The following is a 5,642-nucleotide window of genomic DNA, read 5'->3' on the forward strand; positions in this document are numbered from 1 at the left end:
TGTACTATTTTAATAACATTGAGCTAACTATGGTGTTGGTCTTCAGACTTCAAGACTGTACCTGCTGACCCAAAAGCCAGGTGCCAGACACATCCCCAAGGTACCCCAATTGGACCGAACCATGTTTGGCCATGTGCAGGACACCTATGTAGTTTTAAGCAGGTGATATTATTGTTGTGGCTGACTGGTGTGTGTGCACACAGAAACACACACACAGCTTACAGTATTGTTTTTGGAATTAGAGGAAGACAGATTCAAGAGAGATTAGTCTTTTCAGGCGACATAATCAGATTTAGTTTTTAGCCCCGAGCATCCTCTGGAGCAGTGCTGATCTGATCCCATCACTGAGCAAATAGCAACAGCAAAAACTCAGATTTAACCCTACCCTCCTCTCGCCTTCCTTCCAATCTTCCATCTTTACAGTCTGCTTCTTTACCTTCTAACTTTATTAAAGTATTTTTGTTGATTTTTATGCACTGTAGACTTTGCTTCCTACACCCGCATCTTTTATTTTTCTTTCCTCTATATCATGAAGTTATTTTTTGCTCATTACTGCCTGCTGGAAGCATCAAACGGTCTAAAGCAAACAATAAAGACCATGGTGTTTATTTGTCTATTCACAGCGTTAAAAATGCCAGCTAGTGGGCCATTAATGTGTGTTTTCACGATGAGCCTTCCCACGGACAGAAGATCAGAGCCAACAGATCAGTGAAGAAAGAGAAAGAAAAGGATGGACGAAAACACACACAGTTACACACAGTGATATGTGTAATGGGTCTTGCTTTTATGATGAGCAGCGGTAATTAAAAATGCCACTCTGTGTGACGGGGCAGTGTGGAAAGAGAGGAAGCGGGAGGGGAAAGGAGAGATGGGAGATGGACGAGATAGGGAGGAGGGAGTGAAGGGAGTCTGGTCTGGTCCTCTCTTTAATGAGGATCCTAATCAACCCAGCAGAGGCTGCCCTGAGACCCCCAGGTTCATTAGACCAGAAAAACCAGACTGCCGGGAAAGAAGGAGAAGGACGGAGGGGTGGGACCAGGCCATAGAAAGAAAGAACGAAATACCTTAAAATGCGCATTTATTCATATCACAGTTCAAGAAAAAAAACAGTTACTCACATGTCAAAAAGTTTGCAAATACTAAAAACACACGCACACACTTAAATTCATGTGCACTTGTAAAAATATACCAAGAGTAGTAATATAATCCTAAAACTGCAAAAACCTATCCTTTCTAACTTCAACCAGTGAACATAAAACATTTCTAATACACCACAAGTCTGTAAACATCTTTTAATTACAACTAAGATCATAAAAAGCATGCTCCACTTTCAGTTTGATTCGACCAAGTGTGGCACTTACGTGGAGTTACATAAAGTACCAATGGATAATTACCAAAGTAATAAGCAATTTGGGCTAGTGTCAGAAGACTGAGAACGACTCTTAGAGCTCTGGTACACGAATGGCAGAGAAACCAGACAAACACAGTTATGTGGCTTTAAAAGTACTTTAGTGATGTTAAGCCTTGTAAAAGAAATTTGTAAACAACACAGTATTACAACAGGTTTTAACAGAATGTCAAGTATAAAAATTTCCCCCAAAGTAGCAAAAAAAAAAATAGAATTAAATAAAATTGTGCACAAGTAAAAGAATTAGTCTTTTTTAAGTCCAAATGGTACCGGTGGGGCCCATAGAATTCGTCTGACAAGGAGTGTGTGTGTGATTGTCTGTCCTACCGTACTACTTGTACAGTAGAGGATTGTAGTCCATCAATGTGCAAATGATCGTGCGTGTATATGTATATCGCCTCCTAGGATCTTGGGTTGGCTCGCCATCCAGTGAACACTGGAACACTCTGGGTTCTGGAATCGCTGACCTGGTCTTTGGATTCGTCCCATATAAAAACCTGACCTATAAACAATGGCCAAATATATGTCACGTGCCCTTTAAGGATAACTCTCACAAATTAAACTAAAGTAGTGTCACAGTGCAGTAACTACTATTCAGATCAGCTATCATCAATTCAATCATCATCAGCTCAGTCACGTTGTACAACATTAAAATATCAAGTTTCAAAGGTTAAAGTATCAATATCCAAAATTTCACAGTATCAAGGTTCAATACTTATTTGTAACCTGCAGTAACATTAAAGATTATCTACAAGGTTGCAAACATGCAGGAATTATAGTCACCATATAATTCACTTTCATTGTAAACATTAATTACATCCATCAAAATAACTCACTGTACATATATATCTAATCACAAATAAATAAGTATATTACCCCTTTTAAGAAATGGAATAATATGCAAATGCTTATCAGAAATTGAACAAAGTGCAAATAATCAATTTCAATAACACATAAACACAAGGACTCAGTCCACAAATAGGAGTATTAAAATAGACGTGCTTAATCCCGCTTGTACCGCTTGTACCATAGGCCTACCAGTACAAGTGGAAATACACTAAAAATTACCTCCAAGTGTTCAATACTGAGTATTGTAAAACAACCGATTGACATCAAAATTTAAACAGGAAGCAGGATAAAGTCTGCTTACAATTATCTCTCATAAAGTTATTTTTAGCTGCTTTAACCATTTACAGCTTTTCACATGTTAATGACTTAGTTAATGCTCTAACTAGCATAACAACAGTGCGTTTCAGAGACATCGAACAACTGTACCCACACTCCGCACATCACGTGTCTGATTAGCCACATTTAGCTTACCGCCGTCGAGTGGATGCTCAGCATTTACGTGGAGCCACAGCTCAGTAAACCCTCCGGTTTCGCTCTGCCCTTGACAACAAAAAGTGCAAATACATAATTTGTGAAAAATATCAGTTTAGATGGTATTTTTTTAACTCGTTAGAGGTTAATTTCTCCAGCTTACCGATAACAAAAGTTTTAGTCCGTCTGCTCTGTTCGGCTGTAGAAGCAAGAGACTGAAAACTTGGGAGCTGGTACTAAGGAGGGACAAGAGCTGCCTAGAGCTTCACCGATTGGCTGACATGTGAGGAGTGGAGTAAAACAATAGGCTCTCATCAGAGCTCATCAACCCTCTGAGAAACTTAACCCTTGTTTGACCTGTTTGTAGCTATCGATCCATTGAGGCTGTGGACAGCTACAGGTACCTTGGTGTTCATCTGAACAACAGACTGGACTGGACTCATAACTCAGACGCCCTCTACAGGAAAGGGCAGAGCAGGTTGTACCTGCTGCGGAGACTCAGGTCGTTTGGGGTGGAGGGCCCACTCCTGAAGACCTTCTATGACCTTCTATGACCTTCTATGACCTTCTATGACTCTGTGGTGGCTTCTGCTATCTTTTATGGTGTGGTCTGCTGGGGCGGCAGCATCTCTGCTGGGGACAGGAAGAGACTGAACAGGGTGATCCGAAGGGCCAGCTCTGTTCTAGGATGCCCTCTGGACCCAGTGGAGGTGGTGAGTGACAGGAGAATGGCGGCTAAGCTGTCATCCCTGTTGGACAACGTCTCCCACCCCATGCAGCAGACTGTGACAGCACTGAGCAGCTCCTTCAGTGGGAGACTGCGGCACCCACGGTGTGGGACGGAGAGATTTCGCAGGTCTTTCCTCCCCACTGCTGTCAGACTCCACAACAAAGACTTTAACTGAACAAACACACACATCCACACATGTGCAATAACACTAAGTGCAATAATCCTTTCTGGCATCGTTGTATTTTTACTCAGTTGTATATAGCATTCGTATTCTATTTTTATCTTATTGTATATTTTTATTCTATTTTATTCTACTGTATATAGTATATTATTTTATTCTATTCTGTACAGCTGTGTACTGTATTTATTCTTATTGTATTCTAATTTTTGCGTCATAACTTTTGCACTGTCCACTTCCTGCTGTGACAAAACAAATTTCCCACGTGTGGGACTAATAAAGGTTATCTTATCTTATCTTATCTTATCTTACCAGAGCATATCATATATAATCTGCATCCCTTCTATGTTTAAATAATTATTTTGATCTCATTTCACTTTCATTAACCGGGACAGTAAGAACAGAACAATGAACATTAAATGTTTTAATTTTTCTTCTCTTTCTGTTTGAGATGATTTTAGGAACTGGGTTACACAAGCCCTTAAAATTTAGCACCACATTGGTCCAACCCTTACCAAACATTTTGTTTCTCCTTATTTTCCAAATTCCTAACTTTGCCACACCAAGAAGAAAATTAATTAGGATAACAGTCTTACTTTTTATAGCGCTGTACTTGAGACCAAAAACCTGCAAAAACCTAAACAGGCTTTTTAACTTTGAACAAGACTCAAACAAATGTTCTAATGAATCTTGATGTTCACAAAAAGGACATCCCTCTCTAGCACTTAGGTCAAAGTGAACTCTGTGTCTGTTTGTAGCTATCGATCCATTTTATAATCCTCTGCTGGAGGTCACCAACCATTTTTACAACAGATAGCTAATACAGGACCCTTTATCTACCTTCAGGGGTAAGGTCTGTACCAAAAACCTGTGTCCAACTCAACTCTGACACCAGCCAGAGTGTAGCACCTTGACACAACTTTGGTGCTTCTTCCCATATGAACTGAGAACACCTAACACAGGGTTTCTCAGAGAAAGAAGTGGTCAACTCTCATTCATGCCAACTATCAGAAGCTGGGGTGACTGAATTTACTGGAAATACATACTCATATTCATCATTCCACTGGTCAGCTAGAGCATGGTTTTCAGCAAATACTCTCAGTGGCACGGGTAGGGACTGCCTGACCTCTTCCAGAATCCTTTTTAACCCTTTAAGACCTACCATAGAACCAAGTCCGCCAGAGCTTATATTATATTTTTACATGGTGTGGTGCCATTTTTGGGAGCATTTCAAGTTGCTATACATCAATACAACAATTATAGCCCAGATTTTAATAATATGTATTCATTAAGTGCATAGTAATTACATAAATTGCAAAATAGTGCAATAAACTACAAAAAAATTGAAAATCGTTTTTGCTTTTTTAACATATATTTCTAGTTAGAGAAATTTAAGAGGCTTATCCCTCAAAACTATAAATACAAAAAAGTTGCACAAAATAGTTTCCTACCACAGGAAATTTATTTTGAGTGTCTTCATAGTTTTATTTTTGAAATACACCAATTTTTATACACTGCAGGAAAAACGAAAACAAATATTATACTGCAAATTTGCAAAAACGCAGCATATGCATCAAAATAAACTATTTCCAGCAGTGCAATATGAGTCCTAAGCATCCCAGAAACGACACAGAAAGTCATAAAGTCAAAGATAACTTTTAAAAACACCAGTAGAGGCCCTGTGGCCCTGATGGTAAAAAAAAACTACATTTCCGCAAAAATGACGTCACTTCCGGTTTCAGGTAATGGCGGACATGCAAAAGTTTGTGCTGACGTCTATTCCAACGTAGGAAGTGTTATGAACAGCTGATCGGATCGGCAAAGCGTGTTTCTGGAATATTATGTTTTTGTTGCTGCAAGCGCTTTTTATGCAGTTTTTGCAAAGCTTTATGTGGAAGGAAACTGTGACCTAGGACAAGCTGATGGCATAAGATGTAAGTACAACTTCTCCGGTTTCATATGCAAAAAAAATTATTGCGCTAGCTTACGTGGTTGGAGAGCTACCG

The 5,642-nt window shown here is 39.4% G+C and overlaps 1 long non-coding RNA gene across 1 annotated transcript; it reads right to left on the reverse strand.

The window, feature by feature from the left end:
• Window positions 1–1,121: 1,121 nt before the first annotated feature.
• On the reverse strand, window positions 1,122–4,105 carry LOC143413327 (uncharacterized). Its single transcript, XR_013093947.1, has 3 exons — window positions 3,949–4,105; window positions 2,729–3,085; window positions 1,122–1,910 (listed from the first exon to the last, which is right to left on the reverse strand). It is a non-coding gene; the product is annotated as an uncharacterized LOC143413327 (long non-coding RNA).
• Window positions 4,106–5,642: the final 1,537 nt, after the last annotated feature.

Source organism: Maylandia zebra, linkage group LG17 (genome assembly GCF_041146795.1).
Source record: "Maylandia zebra isolate NMK-2024a linkage group LG17, Mzebra_GT3a, whole genome shotgun sequence".
Taxonomy (NCBI): Eukaryota; Metazoa; Chordata; class Actinopteri; order Cichliformes; family Cichlidae; genus Maylandia; species Maylandia zebra.